The sequence below is a fragment of the Anoplophora glabripennis genome, unplaced genomic scaffold (genome assembly GCF_000390285.2).
Source record: "Anoplophora glabripennis isolate ALB-LARVAE unplaced genomic scaffold, Agla_2.0 scaffold31, whole genome shotgun sequence".
Classification (NCBI taxonomy): domain Eukaryota; kingdom Metazoa; phylum Arthropoda; class Insecta; order Coleoptera; family Cerambycidae; genus Anoplophora; species Anoplophora glabripennis.
In genome coordinates, this window is record NW_019416897.1 from 1,075,175 (window position 1) to 1,085,035 (window position 9,861).

Sequence of the window (9,861 nt, forward strand, 5' to 3'; positions counted from 1 at the left end):
TTTTTTTATGTATGACAGACATTACTCACATTTTTTTTAATACACTGTAAAAAATTTTCTCTCAAATTTCACTCAGTTTCACTCAATACTCTATCAATTTCTGTCCACATCCGATTGGGTGAAATTTCCACTCAATCAGTATGAGTACAACTGAGTGAAACTATTGCATCAGAAATTAGTGAGTTTTACTAACATCCGAGTTACTGCTAACTAGCAATTGAGCGACTTTTGACTCTATTCTGAGTATATAAAACCAATTTAGAGTTGACTTTTTCTCCAATATGATTTAAATTTAACTATTATTGAGTTATATTTACTCAGACTTGGTTTTTAATAACTAAATATTGAGTGCAAAAATATTAATTAATTGGAAAAAAAATTAATAATAATAATAATAATAATAATAATAATAATAATAATAATAATAATAAATTAATAATAAAATTATTTGGAACTAAAACGATTCACGTTGTGGTGAATTTTATGTGTTTATCGATGTGTTTTTTTTTGAAAAGAAAAGCTTTAAAGTAAGTAAAAAAAGATTAATAAGAGTAGGTACGTTTTTTAAAGTACATAAGAGATTATGATTGTTTGAAATAGTCGTCAGTCGACATAAAAGACAATTTTTTACAGTTTTTTTACAACTATGACAAAAAAGTAGGTAACCTTGTCACTGAATTCGTCTTTAAAAGGGCTATCTATTTATTCTATAAAATATAGAGCGTCCTATTCAAAAAAAATATCGGTAATGTTAAAGGTCTGTTAAACATGGCTCAAAAAAATAGAAAATATTAGTGTGACAATTCCATAGAAATTAAAAAAATAATAATTTACCTCAAAAACTAATTAGAACAGTACTTTTAACTAATATATCCATCCACCAAAGCCTAAAATCGACTCTTTCATAATAGAAAGTACTTAAATACATCGTACGACTTGCTAATTAACATCACCGAACAAACTATTTTAAGATAATGTGATTAGATTTACTATGCAACCTTGTCAAATATGTAAATCATTCTAAGAATCGTCTACGATAATTTATTCAATACGTGTTAATTATAAACATCATTAGAATACAATTATTGTTACTGGATTATGTTCTCCTTTCAATATTTTCACGTGAGATACCGTTTCTACATTGTTGAAAAATTAACAGCAGTGTGTTATTTATATTGAATAACTATGTTGACAATAAGACTGCTTTGAAATAAATCATTGTTTATTACGTTACAATAGAAATGTCTAATTAATAATTACTAGTCATTTCACAAATAAAATCTACTTTCCAGCAAAATACAGCAATTGGAATTTATTACATCTTCTGTATTTCTATAATTAATTAATCAAAATTTCGAAACGTAATACCAATAAGTTTATTTTTAATTTATATTTCCGAGTATTTCTACATACTTACTGATATTTAAATTAAGTACAAATTATTTGCGTGTAGGTATTTTTGAATACGCATAGGTATAAAAATAGGCTATTGTCTTTCTGAAAGTTAATAAATAAACATTAGTTCCGATTTCAAAGATGGGAAGTACGTATTGACATTGCTAGGGAGTTTTATTTATTTTTTTTTTTTCGTTATGTAAGAACGCTAAATTTGGAAAATCCGTAAAAAAAATATAAATAAATTATTACTGAATTTATTCAGTGACCGCGTCTAGGAACAGGCACTCCCTCAAATGGGAAATGTCCATTGAGAGTATTTCCGAAAAAAATTGAAACCGCAAATGATATGTTCCTAATTTTTGAACGCATGAATTAAATATGACAAAGGATAATACCAAATTTTATTGTTACGTAGAAAATAATAAGGTATGTACAATTATATGACATAAACTTTTCTTCACTTAATGAATAATCTAATAATTTATTAAGCTTACAATATAATAATTACAGATGTCAAAACCTATTAATTGGGTCCTTAATGTTATCTGATGCCAATAATAAGAAATTATTTCTCATTCAAAATTTTGTTTATAAAAATAATCGCATTACTATAGATGAATTTAAACGTTGCTGTACAGAGTGTCCAAAAGATATAGAAAATATTAAACAGTTGGAGATAAAAAAGACTGTATTTCAAAGTTTGCAAAAAAATATATTAAATGGTTATTTGTAATTAAAAAGTAGAAGCAATGTTAAAATTTGACCTTCATATACATTTTATATGCTGACATCTCATTATAAGAAAAAAATACATTTTGTTTTGTTCATAGCAAAACAGTCACGAAAATATTCAACAAGTAGGATTTTTCTTATTCGTAAATATGCCACAATGTATTATTCATTCCTTTATAGAGTACGGGCCACCCCCAGAGAGCCATTATTCCGCTCCCAGCGCCCCAGAAGATTTTTACCATGGGGCACCATCAGCGCCGGCTCCAGACTTCCATGACTCCGGACATCAGTATCCATACCATGATGGTAAGAAAACACCAAAACTATGTCGAATTTAACTAACATAGCACACCTGTAATACCTCAAGAGTGGTACATACAGGGTGAACCAAAGAACTGTACGAAGGTGCTTTGTTTTGCACCTCTTGGGTTATTACGATACTAGAATATTTTTGTTGCAGTCACATTTTATGAGCAATGTGATTTATGTGATACTAGAATATTTTTGTTGCAGTCACATTTTATGAGCAATGTGATTTATGTGATACTAGAATATTTTTGTTGCAGTCACATTTTATGGGCAATGTGATTTATCACATTGACATGCACAATGCTAGACATTCTCATAAATAGACTTCTGGGGGGGTGTGATTGTGTTTATAGTACAGTATGCCAATTTCTGTATGTTCAATAGGCGTGCAAAATTCAGGAAACGTAAGTTAAATATACGAGGTAATAATATACTTTTTTTCCCATATTTTGAATGTATTGTCAGTTGTCTTATACCCTAAAGAAAACTTATATAACTGGTAGAGTGAAGATATATTGTTTTTAACTAGCTTAGATTTTCTAAAATGCTTCGAAAAAAATTGCGCATATAAACGCCCCCCTTTGACCGTTATGCTCCTTTAATTTATCTTCCAATACATTGGACATCAGTTTAAGTAACTCTCTTACTAGAGGTCGAGAACTATAGATGCTACTATCAATAACTATCGATATCTGACACTATCCAATTAATAATGGTACATCGATAGTTTATTAAGAATAATCTATAGGTTTCGATTATGCCTTCAGTAAATAAATATGAAACGATTATTTGCTTAAAAATTACGTTTTATAGAACCAATAGAATTGTTGTAGTAAATTATAAATAGAAGCCTTATAGAAACAAATTACCTGTAAGATATGAAAAAATTGAGATTACACCATCTACCAAATATAGGATTCTACCTAAAAATTTACCAATTTATTATTATTAATTTTGAGCACAGATATCAGCCAATGTAAAGTAAATTAAAAATCCATTTGATGACCCTTTGATACTTTGATACAAAAACATGAGTTGACGGCTTGAACTAGAGTTGTGATATAATTTGAGTATGAGTGACAGATTTTGTGGAAGTTTCAGACTGGCCATCAATTTCAGGAAGCTAGAAAACTTCTCGTAGTCTATATTTTTTTAGCTTGAGCCTAGAAATTTCATTCTTCAACTTTCAATTACTTATTGCTACTTTTATTTTTCTAATTATATGCTTCTGAATCTGAATAATATCCAGCTTGTATTTAATATCCTCGGGAATATGGAGTAGTTAGCATTTTTACAGTTTTGCATTATGAAATAGGCCAAATTTTGTTGAATAAAACAAACTATCGAAAAATATCGATAATTACATCGGAATCAGCGACCTCAAAAAGCCCTGGTTCCTAGGTAGACTCCGTTTTTTTTTCCAAACTAAATGTTGACCTGTGTTATTATCCATAGTTGAGGCCATAACTATCGATAATAATTAGCGACGAAATCAACTACAGATTTTTTTTTAATTTGGTATTACAATCATTCTGTTTAATATATAACGTACACCATTTCTTTAAATTATAAAGTGGTATTTAATTGACATCATTATGAAAATGGACCTAGATCAAATAAGCTTCTTTAGGGTAAGTCGGGGGAAGATGGCCAGACCAAAATATTTTTTTAGATAGTATGATTTATATTGCACTAAATAAAAAAGCAAATACGTATGTACGTTGGGTAATTACTTATACATCAGTAGCGGGGTGGAGAATTTGTTTGTTTGAATGGTATATACGTAATTTGAAAAAAATAAAAACTACTGCGATTGGCCATATTCCCCCCAAGGTAAGGGAAAGATAGCCATAAGACTTCGGGTGATTTAGCAATATTACAAAAACTTATTTAAATAAGATTTTTATTATCAAAACATATAAATAAAACAAAAATACAATAAAATAACAAAAATTCATGTAAAAGAAGTTTACAAAAATATGATGAATACCAGATAAATTTATATAGACGGCTTCTCTTTCAAACAAAATTTTCCACATTTTTGGAATAAATCAATAAATGACGTACATGATTCATGTAACCAAAATTTACATCTTACACAGCAGATCTAGTCATCTTTATTTGTAGTATTATTATATTCCTCCCCACAACCGACGCATTCGTTTTCATTGAAGTCCTCTACGGAACTATCGAATTCAGTAGTCAAAGCCACGTCTTCTTCACTTTCGCTACTGAAAAAATCCATTTTCTTCTCCTCATTGCCGAGATGGCCATCTTACCCCGTTATGACTGAGAGAAAAATGTGCTACTTTTTCTAAACTAATTCGACTGTAGAAGCAACGATTTTGAGGTTGAGATGCACGATGGTGTATATTTATCATGTTTATACCCAGTAATTACCTCAAATTTGTAAAAAATTTGAAACATTGACTAGTGTATATAATCACTAAATCTACTTTACTTACCTCGAAAACCTTTTTTGTAAATATTTAAAAAACTATTATTATAACAACAATACCATTTGCATCGAGGATATAGCACAACAGAAACTAACGTTCAGACCGACCAACAGCGTCATCAGTTATCTGGAGTGCTAAATATTAACTATGGCAATCTCTCCCCCTATGCCCAACACCGCCCGACTTACCCTACTTCAATGATCCACTGGCCTTTTCCCTACAAAATAACTCCTAGTAAAATTTTACTATATCGTGGAAAATTATATAATATTCAGCTTGTCATTAGGTCATGTTTTAAAAATAAAGCCAATCTCATCGGGCAGGGCAGTGTTTATTTTATCAACAATTTATTTGGTATCGTTACAGTTAAGCCAAAGCACATTATGGCAAACCACAACTGCTTCTAGGAACCGCTTGCGGTGCCCGGCTTTATCAAAACCATCAACGTAAAACGACGTTGCATATGTAAAACGGGCTTTTTCAGTTTTCTGCATAAATGCAAACGATTCTTTAAAACAACAACAAATTGTATCAGCAGAATTTATTCAGAAGAGGTATGTGAAGCATTTGTGGCACTTATTAAATAGTTTTCTTTTTTTTTAGGAAATCATCTACATTACAGTTAAACAATAAAACAAAACTAAATAATCTCCTGTTTTACAAGGGTTGTTTTTAACAAATTTATTTTCATCTAGTTTGAAATTTCACACTGATAAGTTATTAAAACCGACAAATGTCACAGTTTACAATTCATTTATCTACTTTCTATCTTCTAATACATATTTAATATATTATTAAGTACTTATTTCGTTTTCAAAGGTTTGTCGCTAGACTGATCAAAATTTGAAAGATGAGACACATACGGGGTGGTCCAAATTTTAATCGGAAGGTTTCACCAGGTCACAGAACATATTATGATTTTAAATAATAACTTTGATGTGAACGAGAAACGTGCTTAGAAATTAATATATTTTCTGAAATATCTCTAACGCTGTTTGACGGGAAACGTGGGCCACTGATTTATTCAAGTAGAAATTAACTTACAAATACGTCAACCAGTGACGGAGATACAAGGCGTCGATACTACAAGTGGTCGCAGGTAGAGTAGAGTAAAAATTTCTTTTTACACCCTTTACGATAAAGACACAAAAATAATATTTTTAGATAGCTTGTAACTTAAACTAAAAAAAGTCACTCTTGGATGATATCGATAAAATGAACTGTTTGCGAGAAAGATCTATTTTTGTTTAATATGATTTTTATTACATCCGTAATGGAAATAAATGTAAATGAAAAATTCCACTTTTATTTACGTTTGTTTTTCCTAAAAATAATTAAATTACACAAAGTATTTTAAATGTTATTTAAAAAATCGATTTTAAGGGATTTTTATAGGAGTTTGTCATGTTATTTTAACGTCCCCCGTATAAATCCGAGAGATTGCCCACATATTCTGGGACACCCATATAAATCCTGTATATCTAATCTCTATTTACACCACTGTTGTTATCAATATGATTAACTATTTACAGACAAACTTAGATTTTTATAATGAACTTAAAAAATATATTTTGTAAAAATTTCCTTAGAGGACGAGTATAAATATTGTTCTTACTTTGTCCAGATACACAATCAATTTGGTATTTAAAAGCTCTACTTTTTTGGAGCAACAAATTGAATCTCCTCCTTCTACTCCAAATCTAGTAATTTTAAGAGAAATTGAGAAGTTTCACTTTTCGTGCCACATCACTAAATAATTTCAGCTTTCGTTAAAGTATCCATAAACAGAAAAAACATTTTCAAATGTCACACATGCGATGTTTCTCATTGTATTAGCTATGTCCTGTACAAATTTAGTTTCGTTTCCAGCCACAAAATTTGAATAATTCCAAATACTTCGAATTTTCACAAGCAAGAACAGCGGTGAAAACACTTTTAAAATTATGGCGATGTTTCGCATCGTATTAGCTATGTCCTGTACAAATTTAGTTTCGTGCAACACTCTCGGTTTCAAAAATACAATATCTATGTATGTTTCAGTCACGAAATTTGAATAATTCCAAATATTTCGAAATTTCACCACCAAGAACGGCGGTGACAACATTTTTAACATTAAGGCGATGTTTCGCATCGTATTAGCTATGTCCTGTACAAATTTAGTTTTGTGCAACACTCTCGGTTTCAAAAATACAATATATATGTATGTTTCAGTCACGAAATTTGAATAATTCCAAATATTTCGAAATTTCACAAGCGAGAACGGCGGTGACAACATTTTTAATTAAGGCGATGTTTCGCATTGTATTAGCTATGTCATGTACAAACTTAGTTTCGTGCAACTCTCTCGGTTTCAAGAATACAATACCTATGTATGTTTTCAGCCACAAAATTTGAATAATTCCAAATATATCGAATTTTCACAAGCAAAAACGGCGGTGACAACATTTTTAACATTAAGGCGATGTTTCGCATTATATTAGCTATATCCTGTGCAAATTTAGTTTCGTGCAACTCTCTCGGTTTCAAAAATACAATACCTATGTATCAGAGATCTGTGGATGCTGTATGACCATTATTTTCTGGGATACCTAGTAGATTTGATTGGGATAGACCAGAGATATTCAAAGTGTGTTCCGCGGAACCCTGGGGTTCCCCACAACATCTCTAGGAGTTCCTCAGTCAAATATTCAAAATTTTGAAATTAACAGCATCAATATTACAAAATTAAAAAAAATTATACTCTCACTTAAAACTAGAATTTATAAATATATTACATAATCAGTAAAAAGTGTGCGACAATTTTTTTAGGTTCCTCAAAAAATCTTATTGTTGGGCGGGTTCCGCAAGTCGTAAAAGTTTGAAGACCGCTGGGATAGACCATTTATAAAACTTTTGCGCTGATTTTCAAGTAAGATGAATATTATATTTTGTATTGTAATTATTATTGAGAAACTAGAGAACAAAAATCGGGTTTTATCTATAATCCACTTTTGACAAGCCTGCATTGTCATGGTTTTTGGATGTTTACTCATAAACCATGCATTCTGTAGAAAATTTCAAGAGACACAAGCGTTGTACGACCCATTGTTTAATTTTTATTCACACTTTACATGAGGATAGAGACGATGATGGAACTGCAGTGCATTAAATTTGAAGTCTATATTTTCAACAGTTCTCGAATCAAAAAATGTTTTACTTCCCTATTTTTGAATTTTTTCCTTAGGAATTATTTTAGAAGAAATAGTTTCTCGTTTTTCTGTTTATTTAGACTGGAACAATTTGTTCCAGTATTGCTGTTACACCTTGTATATTACCTACACTACCTATTCTCACCTATAATAGTAACTTGCACGATTGAGATACCACTTTCATTTTTCTCAAAACAGCGAACAAGCCTCCGTGGCGCAATTGGCTAGCGCGTTCGGCTGTTAACCGAAAGGTTGGTGGTTCGAGCCCACCCGGGGGCGTCTCTTTTTTTATTGTTTCTTTTTAATAAAGACTGTAATTTACGTGAACAAATTGTGCGTAAAATATGTTTCATTTACTTTGTCGTGCATATCAACTTGGGTAATTATTTTTAAAGCACTTTCTTTTCGTTTCACTATTATTAATTCACGTAAAACAGCGATTTTTGTTACTTTTGTTTTGTAAACACTAGCAGGGATTAAAAACAGTTAACCAATACGAATATTAAATAGAAATAATTAAAAAAATACGTTTAAAAAGAAATTAAACGACCATATTAATTTTTATTTTAAATTCATAAAACAGTAAGGCTAATCCTTAAAAAAAATTAATAAGGAAATAACTATAACTCTCTAGAAATTTCCACAATTTATAAACAAGCTTCTACACTTAAAGAAACTTCTATTTTTAAGTAGTTCGAATAAATAATAAAGAAAGCAATCGCATTATTTATATTCTCATTACTAGCAGGTATGTCTTTCCTTCAGAGAAACTCATGAATTTCACAATACTTATTGATGACTTGAAAGTAACAGGTTTCTCCACATTTTTATAGAAGATCAGAATTTAAAGCTGAATTTGAAACCTGGTTGTAACTGCAGAAAAATAAGATGAATAGATCATTAAACACTAATAAATTATTGTTAATAACAATTACGTAACATAAATAACATGAAATATAATTACATTTTTGCGTATTTAAATTAAATAAGAAAATATCAGTTTCATCCATATTTTTCATTGCATAATAGGCAATAAAGTTTATTGCAAGAGCACTGTCATCATCGTTCAAATATGTTTCGCTTTGGAATAACTATAATCGAAAAAATAAGCAGCAGCCTGTGCGGTATGATAGACAAATGTTTTGCGAAGTTCTAAAATGTACAAAATATGCTTTGGTTCCGAAAAATATTTGTGCCACATTCTTTGTTAATATCTACACTTTGCACAATTTTGTGAACTAAACCCCAAATTTGGTTCTCTGGGAAAGTAATCGCTTCCAGAGCAGATTTTACTGTAAATACATGCTGGAAGCTTTTCCGGAAAGTTTTCCGGGAAAGTTACGAAAAATATATATTTTACAATTAATTTTATAAAATGTCAATGTCAAACTAACTGATTCATCACACATTCAACAATATAGCTTATGCCTATTACTTTTATTATTTTATGTGAACATTGTATGAGTTTCAACTAATATTTGACTTTTACTTTTGAAGACGAAACGCCCGACAAAGGACCTTCAGGTTTACTAGTTCTGAAGAAAATCTACGGCGACCAGCACCACCATCACCAGCACTACGTAGCAGAAGACAAAACTCCCCCTTTTAAACCCATAGAACCTTCCGGACCATCCTTCGGTACCATCCTTGGTAAATTCTTGTCTGCTTCGTCTTCTTTAGACCCTCACAAACCAGAACCCTTCGGCCACACTGCCTCTGGTGACAGCCATTCTTACCACTCTCATTCTCATTCAGAACCGCATTATGAGGTGTCA

General features: G+C 30.6%; 1 non-coding gene across 1 annotated transcript; it reads left to right on the forward strand.

Moving 5' to 3' along the window:
• The first annotated feature begins 8,291 nt into the window (after positions 1-8,291).
• Positions 8,292-8,365, forward strand: Trnan-guu. Its single transcript has one exon. It is a non-coding gene; the product is annotated as a tRNA-Asn (tRNA).
• Positions 8,366-9,861: the final 1,496 nt, after the last annotated feature.